The sequence below is a fragment of the Vicia villosa genome, unplaced genomic scaffold, assembly GCF_029867415.1.
Source record: "Vicia villosa cultivar HV-30 ecotype Madison, WI unplaced genomic scaffold, Vvil1.0 ctg.003723F_1_1, whole genome shotgun sequence".
Taxonomy (NCBI): Eukaryota; Viridiplantae; Streptophyta; class Magnoliopsida; order Fabales; family Fabaceae; genus Vicia; species Vicia villosa.
Window position 1 is genome coordinate 103273 of NW_026706281.1, and position 26186 is coordinate 129458.

The window sequence follows — 26186 nt, forward strand, 5'->3', positions numbered from 1 at the left end:
TTTGATAGGAATGGCCTCTGTTTCTGTTTACACATCAGGTTTTTCAAATTGTGTATGGCTATGAGTCATATTGCTTGAGTAATATTACAGACAAGGTAGCCTACATTCAGAATCCTGCAACAGATAAAATGTGTTATATAACACTGAATATAAGTCTACTGTGTAGTTTAGCTCTCTCTCATATAATTATTACTCACAATTAATAATCAATAAGACTCAAATTGATTATGTTTTCTTAATTCACGTTTTTATGAAAAGGTGCCCAAGAACAAGGAAGCGCCTACTTTTGTTTACTATCAGTTGGAAAAGTTTTACCAGAATCCCGCCTGGTATGCCACAACCTGTTATTTTGAATAGTATTTATGGATTTATTATATGGCCATATAATAGACTTAACTACCTTTACATAGTATTGTGGAATTAAATGAGCATTAAAAGGACGTCAGAAATGGTATCATTGTGATGAATAATCTGAATAAAAACACCATTTCCAGCGTGAAATTGATTAATACATGACTACATGGCAACTATTATGTTAATACATTTGTAATAATTGATAGAATATGGATGATTTTTTATAATCAGTTATCTTCAATAATTTAGGTATGTTAAAATCCGAAGTAATAAGCAATTGAGGAATGTTAAGGATCAGAAGTTAGTTAAATATTGTAAGCCTGAAGATGAGCTCAACAATACTGCTGCAATTGTACCATGTGGTCTCGTAGCTTAGAGTTTATTCAATGATACACACAGATTCTCTATCAATGGAAAGAATTGGATGGTGAAAAAGAGTGGTATATCTTGGAAGAGTGATAGAGAGCACAATTTTGGAAAAGATGTCTTCCCCCAAAACTTTCAGAACAACTCTATAATAGGTGGTGCTCATCTTAGTACATCCATACTAGTAAGAACATCTGATATCTTGTTTGAGTATTCTGAATAGATAGCTTGTGTGAACAAGATATGTTGCTCACTTCTGATATATTTTATTGAGCAGTTGAGTGAGCAGGAGGATCTTATGGTCTGGATGATAACCGCTGCCTTGCCGACTTTCAGGAAGTTACATGGAAGAATAGAGGTGGATCTGAAAGAGGTTGATATTGTAGCAACCTTCTTAAAATTTAAGTTCAAACGAGAGTCGCCAACCACTTTATTTGGGCAAGTGAGAAACCCTTAAAAATAAGAGATTTTGGGTAAGTAGGTTAATTAGGCAAAGCGAAGGTGTTAGGCACCCTTTGCCTCCTTTTGCCGTTGGCCAAAAGGGCAAAACCTTAAAGGTTGTGATAAAGTCATTGTCAGATCGAGACAACAGCCAAAAGGGTTTGTCGGCCGTTGTCACTCATGGGATTCGAACCCGCGACTTCTTATTTGCAAGTCTTGCTTCCTTACCAATTATGCTATGTTATTTAATTGAAACAAAAACCCAATTGAAAGCATATGAAAGGCAAGCAAATATTTGTTATTTAAAAATATAAATAATTTACAATTGAATTATTATTTTTTTAAACAAATAATTACAAGAAATCCAAAATATTCTAAATAAACCAAGAAAGTTTATAAAATCCAAGTTTAAAAATAATTTTGAATCCTAAAATTGGGCCTCAAATTCTTATGAATAATAAGTCCAATTAAATACACACTTTTACTTAATGTATACTCCTATCTTTTGAATTGGACATTTTAGAGAATGGTTACTCTTTTGAAATGGGCTTGCCAATCAAGATGTCAAGCCCACTAGTTTGATATACACCCCTTGTAGAATTTGTAGTACGTCCCTGTTAATAAAATATAATAGCAATAGGGCAAATTTTGGGGTATGACAGATATCATCAACGTGACGATTCAAAATCATTACAACACGTACAGTTTTAATGGGAAGAAGAAGCTCTCAACTACGACCTGAATGGGTAGGAAGAACGACTTCCTTGGAATATCTTATCTCACGACCTGGATGGGCGGGAAGAACGAATTCATTGGAATATCTTTTCTCACATTTGACTTCATTGAAATATATGCAGGTATGTATGTATGTGTGCGCGCATGCGCGCAATAACTTTCGTAAGTTTTTTGTCTGTTTCTGTTTATTTGATAGGAATGGCCTCTGTTTCTGTTTACACATCAGGTTGTTGAAATTGTGTATGGCTATGAGTCAGATTGCTTGAGTAATATTACATACAAGTGAGCCTACATTCAGAATCCTGCAACGGATAAAACGTGCTATATAACACTGAATGTAAGTCTACTGTGTAGTTTACCTCTCTCTCATATAATTATGACTCACAATTAATAATCAATAAGACTCAAATTGATTATGTTGTCTTAAATCATGTTTTTATGAAAAGGTGCTCAAGAACAAGGAAGCGCCTACTTTTGTTTACTATCAGTTGGACAAGTTTTACCAGAATCACGCCTGGTATGCCACAACCTGTTATTTTGAATAGTATTTATGGATTTATTATATGGCAATATAATAGACTTAACTACCTTTACATAGTATTGTGGAATTAAATGAGCATTAAAAGGACGTCAGAAATGGTATCATTGTGATGAATAATCTGAATAATAACACCATTTCCAGCGTGAAATTGATTAATACATGACTACATGGCAACTATTATGTTAATACATTTGTAATAATTGATAGAATATGGATGATTTTTATAATAAGTTATTTTCTATAATTTAGGTATGTTAAAAGCCAAAGAAATAAGCAATTGAGGAATGTTAAGGATCAGAAGTTAGTTAAATATTGTAAGTGTAACACCCTTCTAAACCCCGCAGAAAATTTAATAATTAATCAGAGTAAAAACATATGCACAAGGGTGCCACAATTATTTAAAATAATTATATCAACTAAGGTCAAAGTCATGCTTTATTAGGAAACGATTCACCAAAACACAATCCTGTTTAACACAACGGAATACTAAACATCATCAAATACAACCAAATGAAATCATAATTCAACGCCAAATAAAATGGATAATTTCATAAAAACTCTATAATTATCGTTCCCCAGGGTTACAAGATCAGAGCATGACCGACACGACCCAACATAAACGGATAAACTCTACGAGTCATCCTCACCGAGCACTAATGCCGCTACTTCTCAAATCTGAAAAATATCAACAAGTAAGGGTGAGTCTCATTCTCAATTAATCAATGTTATGCAATCATAAGCAATAAAACATCATAACATATCATTCACCCAATTTGACGTATATTCAGATATTCAATTATCATTCATCTATCACAACAAATACAACACCAAACATAACACAAAAATCAACTTAATCATGTTATGACAAAGATGCATATGACCGACTGACACTATGCATGTGGTACCAATAATCCGTGGAATCAATCCACCTAACCGATCTACGCCTCATCGAGATACGGCCCACCGACACAATTTCCACACAATGGGAAATATGTCCACCAACGATCCAAACATCACCGGGATCCATCATCAAATGCACATGAATGAATGCACACATATAACATACTTAAAACATCACCGATCCGATGCATCGCATCGTCTCACCATAAGTCACATAGTTATCACCAACAAGTATGTACATGTATCATGCATCATTCAAAGCGAATCAATCATCATCATACGATCAAAACAATCACCACATGATCAAAATGAACAACGTCATCACCAATAACTCACCAAAACAACACCGAATGATATATTCGGTTTCAACACCATATACAATTATATCAATATGATTCACACCACATATAACGTCAAAATCACTGTTATATCATTACAACCTCACCACATTGTTACATTAACCAAATCATGCACAATCATTAAACTATTAAAACAATCATCCCAGGAATAATAATTACAATTCTTCCATCATCACCCGAAATAAGGTCATATTCCCACAATTCCACATATGCAAAATATTTCATTTTACAAGCAATTAAATCAATTTTAAAAATAAGTCAAGCCACCGCTCAATCACCTATTCCTCATATAAGATATTTAATTAGCTTTACAACGCCCAAAACGGCACCAATAAATGATACACGGATCAAAAGATACACAATTTCTAAGTTTGGAAAATTTTCTACCCAGCAGGTTCCGCTCAGCGGAGCACCAGCGGGACCAGGCAGAAGCGAACTATGTTGGGACCTCCGCTCAGCGGACCCCCTCCGCTCAGCGGACCTGCGATTTCAGCAATTCGCTATTCTGCGACAGACCTGCGATTTCGCACTCCTTTCACCCCAAATGCATTCTCAACATCTTATAAAGGTATAAAAACATAGTGGACATTATCACACATCATCAAGCATCATTAAAACACATTTTCCAATCATAATTTCATGCAATATCATCAATCTCCCCAAATCCAACAATCCCAATCCCAATATACTCAATCGAATAGAATCACATATCAATCTATTCTATTACCTACAATCGCATAATAGAAATTAACTAGAAGAGTCCCCCCTTACCTCGATTCACGGTTGGATTCTATTTCTCTCCGCGTTCTCTATACGTATCCCTCCATGTTCTTCGTGCCCTAGCTCTCTCCTTCTGCCTCTTCTCAAAACTTTAATCGTGCAGAATGATTCCCTCTTTTTCTCTTTTCTCTTTTTACCCCTAAGACCCCTAATATGGTCTTCCCATATTGCCCTCAATTACTCTTCACAATTGGCCGCTCTTGCCCTTAATATCTCTAACACTAATATTGTTTTATTTTACTAATTAAAATAATTCCACTCATTATTCTAATTATTCTAAAATACACCAAAATTCATCAATACAGCTAAGCATCACGCTAAAATAATTAGTTTAGAACTTGGGGTGTTACAGTAAGCCTGAAGATGAGCTCAACAATACTGTTGCAATTGTACCATGTGGTCTCGTAGCTTAGAGTTTATTCAATGATACACACAGATTCGCTATCAATGGAAAGAATTGGATGGTGAAAAAGAGTGGTATATCTTGGAAGAGTGATAGAGAGCACAATTTTGGAAAAGATGTCTTCCCCCAAAACTTTCAGAACAACTCTATAATAGGTGGTGCTCATCTTAGTACATCCATACTATTAAGAACATCTGATATCTTGTTTGAGTATTCTGAATAGATAGCTTGTGTGAACAAGATATGTTGCTCACTTCTGATATATTTTATTGAGCAGTTGAGTGAGCAGGAGGATCTTATGGTCTGGATGATAACCGCTGCCTTGCCGACTTTCAGGAAGTTACATGGAAGAATAGAGGTGGATCTGAAAGAGGGTGATATTGTAGCAACCTTCTTAAAATTTAAGTTCAAACGAGAGTTGCCAACCACTTTATTTGGGCAAGTGAGAAACCCTTAAAAATAAGAGATTTTGGGTAAGTAGGTTAATTAGGCAAAGGGAAGGTGTTAGGCACCCTTTGTCTCCTTTTGCCGTTGGCCAAAAGGGCAAAACCTTAAAGGTTGTGATAAAGTCATTGTCAGATTGAGACAACGGCCAAAAGGGTTTGTCGGTCGTTGTCACTCATGGGATTCGAACCCGCAACTTCTTATTTGCAAGTCTTGTTTCCTTACCAATTATGCTATGTTATTTAATTGAAACAAAACCCAATTGAAAGCATATGAAAGGAAATAAAATATTTTTTATTTAAAAATATAAATAATTTACAAGTGAATTTTTATATTTTTAAACAAATAATTACAAGAAATCCAAAATATTGTAAATAAACCAAGAAAGTTTATAAAATCCAAGTTTAAAAATAGTTTTGAATCCTAAAATTGGGCCTCATATTCTTATGAATAATAAGCCCAATTAAATGCACACTTTTACTTAATGTATACTCCTATCTTTTGAATTGGACACTTTAGAGAATGATTACTCTTTTGAAATGGGCTTGCCAATTAAGATTTCAAGCCCACTAGTTTGATATACACCCCTTGTAGAATTTGTAGTACGTCCCTGTTAATAAAATATAATAGCAATAGGGCAAATTTTGGGGTATGACATATATCATCAACGTGACGATTCAAAATCAGCACAACACGTACAGTTTTAATGGGAAGAAGAAGCTCTCAACTACGACTTGAATGGGTAGGAAGAAAGACTTCATTGGAATATCTTATCTCACGACATGGATGGGTGGGAAGAACAAATTCATTGGAATATCTTATCTCACATTTGACTTCATTGAAATATATGTGGGTATGTATGTGTGTGTGCGCGCATGCGCGCAATAACTATCATAATTTTGTTGTCTGTTTCTGTTTATTTGATAGGAATGGCCTCTGTTTCTGTTTACACATCAGGTTGTTGAAATTGTGTATAGCTATGAGTCAGATTGCTTGAGTAATATTACAGACAAGGTAGCCTACATCCAGAATCCTGCAACGGATAAAACGTGCAATATAACACTGAATGTAAGTCTACTATGTAGTTTAGCTCTGTCTCATATAATTATGACTCACAATTAATAATCAATAAGACTCATTTTTTCGCATTTTGATTATGTTTTCTTAAATCACGTTTTTATGAAAAGGTGCCCAAGAACAAGGAAGCGCCTACTTTTGTTTACTATTAGTTGGACAAGTTTTACCAGAATCACGTCCGGTATGCTACAACGTGTTATTTTGTATAGTATTTATGGATTCGTTTTATGGCCATTGAATAGACTTAACTGCCTTTACATAGAATTGTGGAATTAAATGAGCATTAAAAGGACGTCAGAAATGGTATCATTGTGATGAATAATCTGAATAATAACACTATTTCCAGTGTGAAATTGATTAGTACATGACTACATGGCAACTATTCTGTTAATACATTTGTAATAATTGATTGAATATGGATGATTTTTTATAATCAGTTATTTTCTATAATTTAGGTATGTTAAAAGCCGAAGTAACAAGCAATTGAGGAATGTTAAGGATCAGAAGTTAGTTAAATATTGTAAGCCTGAATATGAGCTCAACAATACTACTGCAATTTTACCTTGTGGTCTCGTAGCTTGAAGTTTATTCAATGATACATACAACTTCTCTATCAATGGAAAGAATTTGATGGTGAACAAGAGTGGTTTGTCTTGGAAGAGTGATAGATGGCACAATTTTGGAAAAGATGTCTTACCCCAAAACTTTCAGAACAACTCTATAATAGGTGGTGCTCATCTTAGTACATCCATACTAGTAAGAACCTCTGATATCTTGTTTGAGTATTTTGAATAGATAGCTTGTGCGAACAAGATATGTTGCTGACTTCTGATATATTTTATTGAGCAATTGAGTGAGCAGGAGGATCTTATGGTCTGGATGATAACCGCTGCCTTGCCGACTTTCAGGAAGTTATATGGAATAATAGAGGTGGATCTGAAAGCGGGTGATATTGTAGCAACCTGCTTAAAATTTAAGTTCAAACGAGAGTCGCCAACCACTTTATTTGGGCAAGTGAGAAACACTTAAAAATAAGAGATTTTGGGTAAGTAGGTTAATTAGGCAAAGAGAAGATGTTAGACACCCTTTGCCTCCCTTGTACCCAAGGGGACCCATTTATTCTTTAGGTTTTATAAAAAGGTTTTGATAATTGTTGACTAATAAATTAAAAATAGGTTAATTAGGAAAAGAGAAGGTGTTAGGCACCCTTTGCCTCCCTTGTACCCAAGGGGAAACATTTAGCCTTTAGGTTTTATAAAATGCTTTTGACAATTGTTGACAAATAAATTAAAAATAATACGCCTTTGGCCAAAAGGGCAAAACCTCAAAGGTTTTGATAAAGTCATTGTCAGATCGAGACTACAATGACCATGGCTAAACTAAATATAATAAAAAAAAAGACCTCAGAGTATCATCATTGGCCAAAACAATATTTCTTTAAAAATGGAGGCCTCACGTTAAATCATTGGCCAAAAAGAGGAAACCCAAAAGTTTGTAAAAAGGTATTGAAAATAAAAATACCATTTTTAATAAAAGGGTGGCCTCATTCCAAAAGGTTTAATTATTGGCCAAAAGGGTAAAACCCCAAGGTTTTGATGGGTGGTCCGAAACCCCTTTTTTAGGGGTGCCACCCATTGTCAGATCGAGACAACAATGGCTAGAAACCCTTTTTTGGGGGAGGCCTCATAGGTAATCATCGGCCAAAATGTTTGAGTGGTTTGAAAAATGCATTCGAAAAGGGGAAAAGGTTTGTCGGCCGTTGTCAGTTAATCGACAACGGCGGGTTAGGGTTGTTCAAGACAACCCTAAGACAAACCCTCGAAGAGAGAAAAGTAGTAAAAAAATTGAAAAAAAGTGTGTGAGTGAATTTGTTAAAAATCCCAAAAAAGAAATAACCATATCCAAAAGCCCAACAACCCATTTTTAAAATTAGTAAAAAAATAGGAGAAAAAATGTGAGAATGTAACTCATGGGATACAAACCCGCAACTTCTTATTTGCAAGTCTTACTTCGTTACCAATTGTGCTATGTTATTTATTTGAAACAAAAACTCAATTGAAAGCATATGAAAGGCAAGCAAATATTTGTTATTTAAAAATATAAATAATTTACAAGTGAATTATTATATTTTTAAACAAATAATTACAAGAAATCCCAAATATTGTAAATAAACCGAGAAAGTTTATAAAATCAAGTTTAAAAATAATTTTGAATCCTAAATCGGGCCTCATATTCTTATGAATAATAAGCCCAATTAAATACACACTTTTACTTAATGTATACTCCTATCTTTTGAATTGGACATTTTAGAGAATGGTTACTCTTTTGAAATGGGCTTGCCAATCAAGATGTCAAGCCCACTAGTTTGATATACACCCCTTGTAGAATTTGTAGTACGTCCCTGTTAATAAAATATAATAGCAATAGGGCAAATTTTGGAGTATGACAGATATCATCTACGTGACGATTCAAAATCATTACAACACGTACAGTTTTAATGGGAAGAAGAAGCTCTCAACTACGACCTTAACTCATTGGAATATCTTATCTCATAGTTGACTTCATTGGAATATAGTGTACTGTCACTAGTTACACGTAATTATAATTTATAATGGATAATTAAAATTCTTAATGACTAATCTTCATTTCTAAAAAAATAAATTATTCACAATAAATAAAAGATTAATTCCGGATTAAAATGCCCCTCAAATTGATGTGACTTGTCAAAGAGCATATCAATTTGTTCTTTAAAATTTAATTTTTTATTTAAATTAAATTAACATATAACTTTTTTTTTGTGAACAAATTATATATATTTTAAAAGTATGATTTATGATGGATCTGCTATGCTGCTATGCTGATCACCCTACCATGAATATTTTTTGAATAAATGTTGGCAGTTAAATAAATAATACAAGCATAAATTAAAGCAAAGGTTTTTTTAAGACATTATAACATTTATATTATTTTAGTATTTTTGTAGATTCAACTTATTTGAATTTATAATTTATATTTTACTTCTTTCAATTTAAGACTCATTTTCTTCAGTTCTTAACGGAAAATTTTAAATGTTAATTAAAGATATTTTATTATTTAATTTTAATGTATTATATTTTAGAGACTTTCTTCAGTCCTTTGTATTTTATTTGAGCTTCTTTTGATTTATTTAAAAAAGAGATGGTGACATTATTTGAAGGAGAGTGCCTTTGAACTATTTTACTTGTTTTTATTTTCAAACTATTTTTCTTTTCTTTCTAAGAATGAACATATAGATTCATACAGTGCCAGTTTGCTCTGCATCCATTACTTGCTAATAATGAACAATATTCTCATCAATACAAGCTTTTGTTTTCTTCATATTTTTCTCATGTTGCGTCTAATAATCTGCATCTATTATTTATTTTAAAACTATTTTTCTTTTCTTTCTAAGAATGAACATATAGATTCATACAATGCTATTTTGCTCTGCACATCCATTACTTGCTAAGAATGAACAATATTCTCATCTATGCAATTTTTTGTTTTCTTCATATTTTTCTCATGTTACGTCTAATAATCTGCATCTATTATTTGTTTTTAAACTATTTTTCTTTTCTTTCTAAGAATGAACATATAGATTCAGAGCCGGCCCAACACATTTTGAGGCCTGAGGTAAAACTTAAAACTAATTTTTTTTAATATAATAATAATATTTTTTATTTATATTAATATATTTTAATTTTAGGATTCTTAGGATGTAAAATCATTAAATTATATATTTTCTTTTCAATTGATAATACAATAAACACATCTAAGCACACTTCTTCTCATTTAAAAAAAATCATGATTGAAACAATATTAGCAGACTTTTTAAAAAAAACTTAAATTTTAAGTATTTTTTTTGTTAAAGAACTTAAAACTGTAAGACAGACTACGATTAAAGGGTCTAAATTTTTTTACGGTTAACTTGTTGATTAAAGAGGGCCTAAAAAATATTGATTATAGTTATATAATAAAAATATGGCCTATTAATTTTCTGCAATTAAATCATCGTAAACTTACACCAGATCTCAACAAATTTAAAACGACTTTAATTTTTAAGTTAATCAATTATTAAATACACATCTTAAATAATTGTTATTCTTATAAATTCTTAATAGATGTTATTATTAAATGGATATAAAATAATTTAAAAATTTTGTATTTAAAAAATCTATTAACTAATACAATACCATATAAATATAAAAAATGAGGCCCTAGACGGTAGCCTTGGAGGCTACCCCTAGGGCCGGCCCTGTATAGATTCATACAACGCCATTTTGCTCTGCACATCCATTACTTGCTAAGAGTGAACAATATTCTCATATATGCAAGCTTTTGTTTTCTTCATATTTTTCTCATGTCACGTCTAATAATCTGCATCTATTATTTGTTTTCAAACTATTTTTTCTTTTCTTTCTAAGAATGAACATATAGATTCATACAACGCCATTTTGCTCGGCACATCCATTACTTGTTAAGAATGAACAATATTCTCATCCATGCAAGCATTTGTTTTCTCCATATTTTTCTCATGTTACGTCTAATAAGCTGCATCTACTATTTATTTTCAAACTATTTTTCTCTTGTTGCGTCCAATGCTCTACATCTATTGTCTAATGCTCTGCATCTATTATTTGCTCAAAATATGTTTATTCTCTTCAATACATTCCTATTTAAACCATCTCAAACAACTTCATTTTCTCATCAAACATTTCAACTTAACACCAAATTTTTAAGACATCTCAAGAAATGGCTTCTTCAAGCACTTCAAGAAGAAACATCAACAATAATGCCTTGAGTGGATATTTTGTGAAGTGTATGTGTGATGTGATAATTTCCTTGTGTGCATGTAGCGAATAAAAATTTTTCTACTTTTTTCTCCCTTTTAGCTTCAACCACTGAGATTGAGGGCTTGTTTGTTTCAGTTTTAAAAAAATGGATTTTTTCTTTGTATTTTTGAAAATATATTTTTCAAAACCGTTTTTTAAAATATTACAAGTTTTGTTTATATTCATGTTTTCTAAAATGAAACACTAATTTTGACATCATATAATATAAATATACATTATTGAAAACAAAAACTTATTCAAAATCGCAATTTTTTCAAAAAGTTGTATTTCAAAAATGATTTTTGTGAAAATCTATAAGAAATTACTTCAAAATTAAATGATTTTTTTTGAAATTTTTATATCCAAATTTTTTTCCATAAATATATGAAATACCTAAAACCACATTTTAAGAATAACTATTCAAACAAAATTTTATTAGAAACATTTATAAAAAGTTTCTTAGTAAAATTTTTTTTCACAAAATTATATAACACTATGAAAAAAATTTTCAAAAAAAATCCAAAACAAACGGGCCCTGAAAAACGCCGAACAATGGCTTCTACAAGCACAACAGCTCCTGGATCCTCGAACTCAACACCCACAATAAGAAACACCATGTGTAATGCTTGTTCATCTATCTCATCATTTAGTTTTTCCTCCCTTTTTAACTTTAGTTTAAGTGTTTTTATTTTTGATGGAGTTGATGCATTTATTTAGAGTTATTACCTGTAACTTTTAATGCACTTATTTTTTTGTTTAATTTGCAATCTGAACTCACATGGGATCTCTTTGATATTTTGTAGACTACAAATTTATGCAGCAAGAACTTCTTGCACAGAGGCCTATTCTTACGCCTCGAGTGGTATATATATTTTATTTCATATAAATCATTATTTATGTTTTTGTATACTTTATATTTAACATAACTGTCTCCTTGCAGATTATTTTAGGATTTTTTCTTATTAGTGTTGTCTTCATTTCATTTGGAGTTTCTTCACTAATGGCTTCCAGACATGTAAGCTTATGTGCTATAACCGAATGAATCTATGTTTACAATTACCGATACATTCAATGCTAACTTGCCTCCCTTGTGAAGGATAGAAAAACACTTAGAAAGGGGGGGGGGTTTGAATAAGTGTAGCTTTAAAAACTTGACAGATAAAAATAAATTGCACAGATATTTTTATCCTGGTTCGTTGTTAACTAAACTACTCCAGTCCACCCCCGCAGAGATGATTTACCTCAACTGAGGATTTAATCCACTAATCGCACGGATTACAATGGTTCTCCACTTAGTCAGCAACTAAGTCTTCCAGAGTCTTCTGATCACACACTGATCACTCCAGGAACAACTGCTTAGATACCCTCTAAGACTTTTCTAGAGTATACTGATCCACACGATCACTCTAGTTACAACCTGCTTAGATAACCTCTAAGACTTCCTAGAGTATTCTGATCCACACGATCACTCTAGTTCCTTACAACTTAATGTAATCAATTCTAAGAGTATTACAATTGCTTCTTAAAAGCGTTAATCACAAACTGTGATATTTCTCTTAACGTTTAAGCTTAATCTCACTAATATATTACAACAGCAATGTAGTGAGCTTTGATGAAGATGAAGATTCTGAGCTTTGAATTTGAACAGCGTTTCAGCAAGTTTAATATGAGTTGTTTTTGGTGCAGAATCGTTAACCTTGCTTCTCATCAGAACTTCATATTTATAGGCGTTGGAGAAGATGACCGTTGAGTGCATTTAATGCTTTGCGTGTTCCGTACAGCATCGCATTTAATGTTATACGCTTTTGTCAACTACCTCGAGCCTTGTTCACGCTGTGTCTACTGACGTAGCCTTTAATAGCTTTTAACGTTCCTTTTGTCAGTCAGCGTAGCTTGCCACTTGTACTTTCTTCTGATCTGATGTTTGTGAATACAACGTTTGAATATCATCAGAGTCAAACAGCTTGGTGCAAAGCATCTTCTGATCTTCTGACCTTGAAGTGCTTCTGAGCGTGATACCATCAGAACTTCAGTGCTTCTGTTCTCTTGTTCTTCTGATGCTTCCATAGACCCATGTTCTGATTCTGCTTCGACCATCTTCTGATGTCTTGCCAGACCATGTTCTGATGTTGCATGCTGAACCCTTTGAGACAAAGCTTCTGAGCGCTGAATTATGCATACTCTTTATATATTTCCTGAAAGGGAAATTGCATTGGATTAGAGTACCATATTATCTTAACCAAAATTCATATTATTGTTATCATCAAAACTAAGATAATTGATCAGAACAAATCTTGTTCTAACAATCTCCCCCTTTTTGATGATGACAAAAACATATATAAATGATATGAATTTGCGATCAGAAAGAACAGACGGCAAAAGACAAATTACACAGCTATAGCATAAGCATATGAATATGTCTCCCCCTGAGATTAACAATCTCCCCCTGAGATAAATAATCTCCCCCTGAAATAAATACTCGAAGAAATTTAATAAAAGACTTCCCTGATTATTTCGGTAGAGACGATCATATAAGCTTCTGTCTTTAGAGAATTCATAGCTTCTGACTTCTGCTTCCATAGGACAGCTTCAGAACTAGAATTTCTTTAGATCCCTAGAACACTCACAGCTTCTGATTCCTGCTTCCATCTAGGACAGCTTCAGAACTTGAATTTCTTTGATCTTCTGAACATTCACAGCTTCTGATTTCTGCTTCCATCTAGGACAGCTTCAGAACTTGAATTTCTTTGATCTTCTGAACATTCACAGCTTCTGATTTCTGCTTCCATTTAGGACAGCTTCAGAACTTGAGTTTTCTGGATCTTTAGAACATTCACAGCTTCTGATTTCTGCTTCCCTCGGATAGCTTCAGAGCTTGAATTTCTACCAACCTCACTTCATGTTAGATTTGTATCAGAACATTGTTGAATGTACCAGAGCATCATCAGAGCATCTCTACATCCTGAAATGTTACAGAACAAAAACTAAACGACAAAAGTCAGCATGAACGAGTCAGAACATAAAATATATATTCGAACACATTATATGTATCAGAGCCATATAGGCTAAAATAATGTATCAGAGCAAATAGAATTTTGTCAGAACAAATAGACAAATATGGATCAAATTCTATTATCAGTGCTTCTGATCTCTGAAGCTTGACAGCACTCAGCTTGCTTCAGTTTCCATGGTTTTGTTTCTTGTGTTTGCTTTGAAGATTCTCTTTACTTCTTTATACCTGCAAAAAACTTAAACCATATAGAACTTGCAGTTCTTGTTAGTGAGAGCAACTGATTAAATCAAATCATTTATCACCTATTTCTCCCCCTTTTTGTCATATCATCAAAAAGCAAAAAAGATTCAGAGACAAACAAAACGAAACACACGGAGGAAGAAGATGATTTCATTGAAGTTCAAACGGCAGGTACAGAAGTACATGAAGATAAGAAAGATCAGATGCACAAAGACAGATGCAACGAAAAGAAAGAAACAACACAGACTCAATCTAAGATGGCCCTAGTCTTGACAAGATCTTGGTCAGCATCTCTTGAACCTTATTGTTGTGTCCTTCTTGCCTCACCATGAAAGCGCTATACTCAGCATTGAGTGAGCTTTGCTCATCCTGTCTCTTCTGAATTTCTTCCAGAGTCCTTGCAAGACGAGAAGATTCATCAGAAGAAGCTTCACAGCTTCTATCCACAGGGATGACATGTTGATCTGCAGCTTCCATAGATAGATCATTTGCAGGGATTTCCTCAACAGGATCTGATTCAGCAACATGATCTTCAGCATCTGCTTCTTGCATAGAAGCATCTCCATATTCTGCAGCAGGAATTTCCGAGTCTCCATTTTCAAGTGCCTGAAGAATGGCAGCTAGATTCCTGGGAGCAGAAGGACCTTCAACTTCTGGTGGGTCAACAACTTCTGGAATGACCAAGCTTGGGTCTTCCTTAGATGGGTTTTCCCTCAGAAAGTCAAAGAGAGTCTTGAAATCCCCAAGTAGAACAGGATATTGAGGTATCCAGACCACGATCTCCCTGCACGGATTGGCTTCCAATGCAGCAGCGAGTCTTGCTACTTCCAATTCATCCACAAAGGGCTTCTCCTCAGCAGCAACACAATTTCTGAGAGGATGGTAGTATATACCATTATCTTCCTCCAGAAGGTAACCAGGGTAACCAGGGGCAGCAGCCACTAGTCTTTTCTGTACTCCCATTGCTTCTACTTGAAAATCCTTGCGAAATCTTCTCCAGAGATTTCTTGTAGAAACATCATCCAGACCATTTAGAAATGCATCCTTCAGAAGGTCTAGACTGCTAATCACCTCATGTCTGAAAAGTTCCAGGTAGGTATAGGGTTTAGGTTCAGGCGGATTGAAGGTGAATTTGTAGTCAGGATAGAGAAGACAGTAAGGTTTGGATTTTCTGGTAGGTAAGGGATGGAATATAGAAGGTGGAGGTACGGTGGATGAGGAAGAAGGGATATCTGAGAGAATGATTGATGAGGATGGAATATCAGAAATGATAGATTGAGACGAGGATGGAGTATTTGTCAAGGGAATTGGTGAGAAAGATTTATCAGAAGGAGTTGGGGGAAGAATACTTAGAGGTGTGGGGTTTAGAATGGGAGAGGAGGAGGTTGATGGAGAAAGATTTGGTAAGGTGAAGTTTATTTTTGGTTCAGATGGAGGTGATTGGAAAGATGGTTTAGGGACAGAAGGAGGTGGAGTAAAAACCTTTCTGGAGATTTGTACAGAAGAGGAAGAAGATCTGGTTCTGCGAAAGGAATCTCTGATCCTTTTATCTCTTCGTTCTTCAGAGTCCACCTTGTCAGGATCATAAGTGACCCTCAACTTCTTGGCTTTCTCAGCCTCATCTTCTTGGGCTTTTCTTTTTAGCCTAGCCTTTAGTTCCTTCTGATCCTTCTTCAGAAGATCAGCCTTGGACGGAAGTAATCTGCCACGGATCCAAGCAGGATCAATATCTGATTGCTTCCTAACACAATCTTCCAGGTAAGACTTGACAACCTGATGCAGTTCTTCTTGAAACAGGGAGGCAAAACCTTCAGCAACAACTCTTCTTGAGAGAATGTCAGGAAAACTTGGGCACACAGAAGGTACATTTTTAATGAGTTCTAATCTGAACAGATCCACACCATTAAAAATGGGACCTTGAACTACTCCAAGCACATGGGATGCATTGAGTTTTCTGATGGAGTCCAGCACTTTGCTTTCAGTAAGAATGTCTGAAATCATTCTTCCAAACGGAATAGTCGTTCTTGAAAGATGAGGGTACTTCGCCCTTTCCTCTTCTCTTGACTCAAGGATTGAAGTCTTCAGATTCTCAAACAGAATGTGAGAGATGTTGATCTCAGTCTTTTTGCCAATGCAGAAAACAGTGTGCTTGTGATCTTGACTGATGTAAGAAGAGGAGAGCATCCTTTTTCTGTGGTGAAGAGAACCCAGAATAATCTCAGCCCATACTCTATAAAATGGCCTCAAGGTGCCTGTGTTATTAGAGTCAATCCCAGAAGACTTAGAAATTTGTTTTTCAACTATTGACCAATCAACAGATGTATGTCGAAAACCAGACCAACCTTCTTCATCATTCAGATTGTATAGCTTCCTGATCAGTTTTTCAGAGATAACCACTTCATGCCCTAGCACGAATGAAATGATGGCCGTTGGGGTAACCGTTGCATGTACCCAGAAATCCTTCACAAGATCAGGATAAATTGGACCAACCAATCTATTGAGATACTTGGACCATCCTTGCTCAAGGATTCTTGCATCACACTTAAAGCCATTTGCTTTAAGATTGTTGAAGTCCACAGCAGTTTCACATAAAACCTCCAAGTCCTTCGTGGGTATCAAGCAAGTTTTCAAAGGAGCATATTCATAATTTCGTAGAAGGATTTGTGAAGAAGTAAGTCTTTCTTTTGAGGAATATGAACAAGAGGAAGAGTTCATGATGATAATGCTTTGAGATCAAATCAGAAAACTAGGGTTTGAAGAAAAATGCAACGAAGTGAATGCACAAAATAGAGAGAAAGAGAGAAAAAGAGGGAATGAAGATGAAGCGGGTTATTTAAAAGATTTAAAAAGAAATCATTATGCATTTAATGAGAAATGACATTAGGAGAGAGAACACAGTAAATGAAATGATTTAATACAGTTACCTAGGTCGGCGTCTTTTCAACTGCACGCTTTGTACTAACCGTACAGACACGTGTTCACCATAAGATAATAGATGACAGCTGTAAATTTCAGAATAGACTTTACACCTTCAGATTCAGATCACTGCTTCTGATCTGATCAACTTTCTTTTCTGGAAACACTCCTTCTGAAGTGTGATGATATAAATCTGAATGATCTTCTGATCCATTACTTCTGATATACACAGCTTTTGGAGGTTCACTTCTTTGTTCTGCAGCTTCTGATAAGACAAAACTGTATCTGCAGAAATTCTTAAGCGCTTTGTTTCAACAGAAACAAGTTTATCATCAAACCAGATATTTATTGATTCGTCCACAATTAGTGTTTCAATATTGTATATTCTGTAGCATTTAGAGCATTCAGAATAATCAAGAACGAAACATCAATGCTTTAGAGACAAACAAAACAGATGGTTCCAAGACTAATAAACTTTCTTTTCTGATTTCCTACGAACATAGTTTCTTCAACAAATTTAAGAACCAGAACTTGGAAGACAATCTTTCTTCCCTTCAAGTGTTGAGACCAACTTGAGTCCAGGAGACATGTCATGTTTACTTTTATCTTCTTTGTCGCCAAGAGAATCTGCAAAAGAAATAGTCTTTTTCTTTGGTACCCACATTTTCTTGGGTCCTTTCTTGTTAGTTCTCCTCAAGTTCTGATTGAACTTGGGTTTAACATTGTAAGCAATAGGAGGAACAGCATGATAATTTTTAATGTGAGTTTCATGATATTTCCTAGGTTGTGTCACATGCTTTTTGGTGTGTGTTATGTGAAAACTTTGAGCATGTGAAGTGTGCCTAATATCATGGGAGTGGCCATACTTGAACTGATCATACAATGGCTTGTATGTGAATTTCATTTCATCAACAGGTTCAAGTTTGTATGGGGTTTCACCCTCAAAACCAATGCCGACTCTTTTGTTTCCAGACACAACATATATCATAGAAGCTAGCTGACTTCTGCCAATACTTCTAGATAAGAACTTTCTGAAACTTAAATCATATTCTTTCAGAATATGGTTTAGACTAGGAGTGGATTTTTCTGAATCAGAAGGAGATCCAACATTATTGGATAATTTTAAAAGTTTTTCTTTTAATTCAGAATTCTCCAACTCAAGCTTCTTTGTCTCAAATTCAAATAGCTTTTTCAGCTTCTTGTATTTGAGACTGATCTGAGACTTGAGTTCCAGAAGTTCAGTTAGACCGGAAACTAACTCATCTCTAGTAAGTTCAGAAAATACCTCTTCAGAATCTGATTCTGATGTAGATTCTGATCCGTCATCTTCTGTCGCCATCAGCGCACAGTTAGCCTGCTCATCTTCAGAGTCTGAATCATCTTCTGACTCATCCCAGGTTGCCATAAGACCTTTCTTCTTATGAAACTTCTTCTTGGGATTTTCCTTCTGAAGATTTGGACATTCATTCTTGAAGTGTCCAGGCTCATTGCATTCATAGCACATGACCTTCTTCTTGTCAAATCTTCTGTCATCAGAAGATTCTCCACGTTCAAATTTCTTTGAACTTCTGAAGCCTCTGAACTTCCTTTGCTTGGTCTTCCAGAGTTGATTTAGCCTTCTGGAGATCAAAGACAGTTCATCTTCTTCTTCAGATTCTGATTCTTCAGGATCTTCTTCTCTAGCCTGAAAAGCGTTAGTGCATTTCTTGATATTGGATTTTAATGCAATAGACTTACCTTTCTTTTGAGGCTCATTTGCGTCCAGCTCTATTTCATGACTTCTCAAGGCACTGATGAGCTCTTCCAGAGAAACTTCATTCAGATTCTTTGCAATCTTGAATGCAGTCACCATAGGACCCCATCTTCTGGGTAAGCTTCTGATGATCTTCTTTACATGATCAGCTTTGGTGTATCCCTTGTCAAGAACTCTCAATCCAGCAGTAAGAGTTTGAAATCTTGAAAACATCTTTTCAATGTCTTCATCATCCTCCATCTTGAAGGCTTCATACTTCTGGATTAAAGCTAGAGCTTTAGTCTCCTTGACTTGAGCATTTCCGTCATGAGTCATTTTCAAGGACTCATATATGTCATAGGCCGTTTCCCTGTTAGATATATTCTCATACTCAGCATGAGAGATAGCATTCAGCAAAACAGTTCTGCATTTATGATGATTCCTGAAAAGCTTTTTCTGATCATCATTCATTTCTTGCCTTGTCAGCTTTACGCCTCTGGCATTTACTGGATGTTTGTAACCATCCATCAGAAGATCCCATAGATCACCATCTAGACCAAGAAAGTAACTTTCCAGTTTATCTTTCCAGTATTCAAAGTTTTCACCATCAAATACCGGCGGTCTAGTATAACCATTGTTACCGTTGTATTGCTCAGCAGAGCCAGATGTAGATGCAGGTGTAGACTTTTCACTTTCATCAACCATCTTTTACTGAAGCGTTTTTCTCTTCCTGAATCTTTTCTAAACACGGTTAAGTGCTTGCACCTTAGAACCGGCGCTCTGATGCCAATTGAAGGATAGAAAAACACTTAGAAAGGGGGGGGGGGGGGGGTTTGAATAAGTGTAGCTTTAAAAACTTGACAGATAAAAATAAATTGCACATATATTTTTATCCTGGTTCGTTGTTAACTAAACTACTCCAGTCCACCCCCGCAGAGATGATTTACCTCAACTGAGGATTTAATCCACTAATCGCACGGATTACAATGGTTCTCCACTTAGTCAGCAACTAAGTCTTCCAGAGTCTTCTGATCACACACTGATCACTCCAGGAACAACTGCTTAGATACCCTCTAAGACTTTTCTAGAGTATACTGATCCACACGATCACTCTAGTTACAACCTGCTTAGATAACCTCTAAGACTTCCTAGAGTATTCTGATCCACACGATCACTCTAGTTCCTTACAACTTAATGTAATCAATTCTAAGAGTATTACAATTGCTTCTTAAAAGCGTTAATCACAAACTGTGATATTTCTCTTAACGTTTAAGCTTAATCTCACTAATATATTACAACAGCAATGTAGTGAGCTTTGATGAAGATGATGAAGGATAGAAAAACACTTAGAAAGGGGGGGGATTGAATAAGTGTGACTTTAAATCTTGGACGATAAAAATAAATTGCACAATTATTTTTATCCTGGTTCGCTGTTAACGAAGCTACTCCAGTCCACCCCCGCAGAGATGATTTACCTCAACCTGAGGATTTAATCCACTAATCGCACGGATTACAATGGTTTTCCACTTAGTCCGCAACTAAGTCTTCCAGAGTCTTCTGATCACACACTGATCACTCCAGGAACAACTGCTTAGATACCCTCTAAGACTTTTCTAGAGTCTACTGATCAACACGATCACTCTAGGCTTAGTTCACTCCTAAGACTTCCCTAGAGTATTCTGATCAACACGATCACTCTAGTTACAAACTGCTCAGCCAACTGCTAAGACTTCCTAGAGTATACTGATCACACGATCACTCTAGTTCCTTACAACTTAATGTAATCTATTCAAAAGTTTACAAATGCTTCTTAAAAGCTATAATCACAAACTGTGATATTTCTCTTATCGTTTAAGCTTAATCTCACTAAGATATTACAACAGCAATGTAGTGAGCTTTGATGAAGATGAAGATTCTGAGTTTAGATTTGAACAGCGTTTCAGCAAGTTTGATATAAGTTGTTTTGGTGCAGAATCGTTAACCTTGCTTCTCATCAGAACTTCATATTTATAGGCGTTGAGAAGATGACCGTTGAATGCATTTAATGCTTTGCGTGTTCCGTACAGCATCGCATTTAATGTTATACGCTTTTGTCAACTACCTCGAGCCTTGTTCACGCTGTGTCTACTGACGTAGCCTTTAGTAGCTTTTAACGTTCCTTTTGTCAGTCAGCGTAGTCTGCCACCTGTACTTCCTTCTGATCTGATGTTTGTGAATACGACGTTTGAATATCATCAGAGTCAAAACAGCTTGGTGCATAGCATCTTCTGATCTTCTGACCTTGAAGTGCTTCTGAGCGTGATACCATCTTCTGATCTTCAGTGCTTCTGATCTCATGTTCTTCTGATGCTTCCATAGACCCATGTTCTGATTCTGCTTCGACCATCTTCTGATGTCTTGCCAGACCATGTTCTGATGTTGCATGCTGAACCATTTGAGATACAACTTCTGAGCGCTGAATTATGCGTACTCTTTATATATATTTCCTGAAAGGGAAATTGCATTGGATTAGAGTACCATATTATCTTAAGCAAAATTCATATTATTGTTATCATCAAAACTAAGATAATTGATAAGAACAAATCTTGTTCTAACAATCTCCCCCTTTTTGATGATGACAAAAACATATATAAATGATATGAATTTGCGATCAGAAAGAGTAGACGGCAAAAGACAAATTACACAGCTATAGCATAAGCATATGAATATGTCTCCCCCTGAGATTAACAATCTCCCTCTGAGATAAATAATCTCCCCCTGAAATAAATACTCGAAGAACTTTGATAAAAGACTTCCCTGATTATTTCGGTAGAGACGATCATATAAGCTTCTGCCTTCAGAGAATTCATAGCTTCTGACTTCTGCTTCCATTTGACAGCTTCAGAACTTGAATTTCCTGGATCTTTTAGAACATTCACATCTTCTGATTTCTGCTTCCCTCGGATAGCTTCAGAACTTTGAATGTCTACCAACATCACTTCATGCTAGATTTGTATCAGAACATTGTTGAATGTACCAGAGCATCATCAGAGCATCTCTACATCCTGAAATGTTACAGAACAAAAACTAAACGACAAAAGTCAGCATGAACGAGTTAGAACATAAAATGTATGTTTGAACACATTATATGTATCAGAGCCATATAGGCTGAAATAATGTATCAGAGCAAATAATGTATCAGAGCCATAACATTATATGTATCAGAGCAAATAGAATTTTGTCAGAACAGGATAGACAATGATATTCAAATTCTATTATCAGTGCTTCTGATTCATTCTTCTGATTCCTGAAGCTTGACAGCACTCAGCTTGCTTCAGTTTTCAAGAGCTTATTCCTTTTACAGAATAACGCTTCTTATGGTTTTGCTTCTAGTGTTTGCTTCTGAAGATTCACTTCACTTCTGTACCTGCAAAAACACTCAAACCATATAGAACTTGCAGTTCTTGTTAGTGAATGTGTGGGAGCCTTTACCCAGCAACTGATAGATTAATCAAATCATTTATCATTTATCTTCTCCCCCTTTTTGTCATAACATCAAAAAGAATATTTAAAAAGATTCAGATGTATAAAACGACAAAAGAATCACTGGAATGTATCAAAGAAACTTTTTCATTGATAATCAAAAAGGTTTACAAGACAGGGATGCAGGAAAACAGATGCAACAAGGAAAGGAAACTACAAAGACCAAATCCTAAGACCCTAGCCTACGCAAAATCCGCGCCAGAACATCATGAATCCCGTCAGTGCTTGTAGCTTGCCTTGACATGAAGGAACGAAACTCAGCATTGGCTGCTTCTTGCGCGTCCAAACGAGAAGCCAGCATAGCTTGATTCTGATGAAGAGTTTCCAAGGTCTCCATCAGAGCTGAGGTTTCACCAGAAGAAGAAGCACCAGTATTTCTGCCCAGAGGGACAGCAATCTCAGCAGGGTGATCTTCTGGAAGATCTTCAGCTTGTGCATCTCCCATTTCCTCATCTGAGTCTGACTCAGAAGGAGCCTTGGCATATTCTGGTTCAGGCAGCTCAGAAGTTCCATCTTCCAATGCTTGAAGAATAGCTGCTAGGTTTGTTGGAGGAGTAGGACTAGCAACTTCAGCACGATAAACCACTACTGGAAAGACCATGAGAGGTGCTTTTTCAGAAGGGTTCATTCTGAACCAGTTGAACAGCCACTGAAAGTCTCCAGTCAGCACAGGAAACCAGAGCACAGAAGACCGGGGTTTCCACACCACGATATCTCTGCAGAGATTTTCTTCTTCCAACTCATCTGCAGGTATCTTCTCTTCAAGAACGCTTCTGTTCCTGATGAGACAGTGGTGGCTGCTCTCACCAACTTCCAACCGGAGACCACGAACACCAGGAGCTTCAGACATAATCCTTCTCTGAGTGTCTGTAGCCTTATCCAGAAAATCCTGACGAAAGGTATTCCAGAGGTTGTTTGTAGCATACTCATCCAGATGATTAAGGTGAGCAGCACCTAGAATCTCCAACCAGCCATTTACATCAGCATGTAAAAGCTCCAGATATGTTTGAGTGGTAGGGATTGGAGGGTTGACAGTGAACCTTGAGTCGGGAGGAACAACACTATAGGGATTAGGTGTTCTGGTGGGAAAAGGGTATGAGAGGGATGAAGAAATATCTGATGGAGGGGTTAAAGGAGAGGAGATATCAGATGGTGAAGAAGGTGGTTCCGAGAGGATGAATGAGGAGGAAGAGGTGGTGGAGGTCTTTGAAGAGGGAGGTGATTGACGGGAACCGTCAAGGGGTTGATACACTTTGAGAGGGTCATAGGAGATCCTAACCCTTTTAGGTTTGGTTTCTGGTTCAGCGGATGCCTTTCTCTTTTGTTTCCTATCATTGTCTTGATTCCCAGAGCTTGACGATGGATTCATGATGAATTTTCAGATATTGGAAACTGCTAGGGTTTATGATATGAAAAGAGAGAGATGAAAAAGAAACCGAATGCAGAGAGAGAGAAATATGAGAGGGAAAAGAAACGTTTGAAGAGTATATAAAAAAAAAACTGAAAGAGAGTAAGTGATGAAAAGCATTTAATGTTACGTGACATGAGGAGAGATAATAATGACAAAAGACGCGATTTGCACAGTTACCTAAGTAGACGTCCCCTCAACTGCACGCACGCTTGTCCAGGAATAGTGAACACGTGTTTACCATCTGGATAGCCAGTTACAGCTGTTTTGCTTTTAGAGAGATTCTGAATCAACTTAGACACTGAAACGTTAGTAATAACTGAATCACAGTTTCTAATTGATTTCTATCAGAACTTCTTAAAAAAATTTCATATCAAAGGATACTCATACGTAAGAATTTCTCATCTTCTCATTCTGAGCTTGTTTCTGAAGACCCATTTTGTACCAATTATATTGAATCCATCTGGTCTAGGAACAAGATCCCAAACATCATTCCTTGTAAACTGATTCAGTTCATCTTGCATAGCAATTATCCAGTCTGGATCTTCTAGAGCATGATCAACAGAAGTTGGCTCGATCAAAGATACAAGACCTAATTGACAGTCTGCATTGTTCTTAAGGAATGCTCTTGTTCTGATTGGATCATCCTTCTTTCCAAGAATGACATCTTCTGAGTGACCAGAGATGAGTCTGGATGATCTTCTGACAGATGGTTCTTCAGAAATACTTAGATCCTCCAGAGAAGCTGATACTTGATCTTCTGGTTCTTTGCTTCTGAGGAGCTCTGCTTCTGATGCGTTGCTTCTTGGCTCAACAACTTCTGATATATCAATATCACAATCTGCAAAATTATCAAACTGCTTTGGTTTTTCAGAACCAAGCTTATCATCAAACCTGATATTGATTGATTCTTCTACAACCAATGTTTCAGTATTGTATACTCTGTAGCCTTTTGAGCGTTCAGAATATCCAAGAAGGAAACACTTTTGAGCTTTGGAATCAAACTTACCAAGATGATCTTTAGTGTTCAGAATAAAGCATACACATCCAAAAGGATGGAAATATGAAATGTTGGGCTTTCTATTCTTCCACAATTCATAAGGAGTCTTATTTAGAATAGGTCTGATAGAGATTCTATTATGAATATAGCATGCAGTGTTTATTGCTTCTGCCCAGAAATGCTTAGCCATATTGGTTTAATTGATCATGGTTCTGGCCATTTCTTGCAGAGTCCTATTCTTTCGCTCTACAACCCCATTTTGCTGTGGAGTTCTAGGACAAGAGAAATCATGGGCAATACCATTTTCTTTGAAGAATTCTTCAAAGGATCTGTTCTCAAATTCACCACCATGATCACTTCTGACCTTTATGATTTTACACTCTTTTTCAGATTGAATCTGAATGCAGAAATCAAAGAACACTGAATGAGTCTCATCCTTGTGTTTTAAGAATTTTACCCAAGTCCAGCGGCTATAATCATCTACGATGACTAATCCATATTTCTTTCCTCTGACAGATGCTGTTTTGACTGGTCCAAACAGATCAATGTGCAAGAGTTCTAATGGCCTTGAGGTAGAAACAACATTCTTAGACTTGAATGCAGGTTTGGAGAACTTGCCCTTCTGACATGCTTCACAAAGAGCATCTGATTTGAATTTCAGATTAGGGAGTCCTCTGACCAGATTCAGTTTGTTAATCTGAGAAATCTTTCTCAAACTAGCATGACCTAATCTTCTGTGCCAGACCCACTGCTCTTCAGAAACAGACATAAGACAGGTCACCTTCTGACTCATAAGATCTTGCAGATCTGTCTTATAAATGTTGTTCTTCCTCTTGCCTGTAAATAGGATTGAGCCATCCTTCTGATTTACAGCTTTGCAAGACTTTTGATTAAAGATTATATCATAACCATTGTCACTCAATTGACTGATAGATAAGAGGTTATGAGTTAATCCTTCTACAAGAAGTACATTAGAAATGGAAGGAGAGTTACCAGACTTTATAGTTCCAGAGCCAATTATCTTGCCCTTCTGATCTCCTCCAAACTTGACTTCTCCTCCAGACTTAAGCACCAGGTCTTGGAACATAGACCTTCTTCCTGTCAT

At 35.7% G+C, this 26186-nt stretch overlaps 1 pseudogene; it reads left to right on the forward strand.

The window, feature by feature from the left end:
* LOC131641406 (uncharacterized) overlaps positions 1–26186 on the forward strand; it is an 89365-nt pseudogene that overhangs the window by 173 nt on the left and 63006 nt on the right.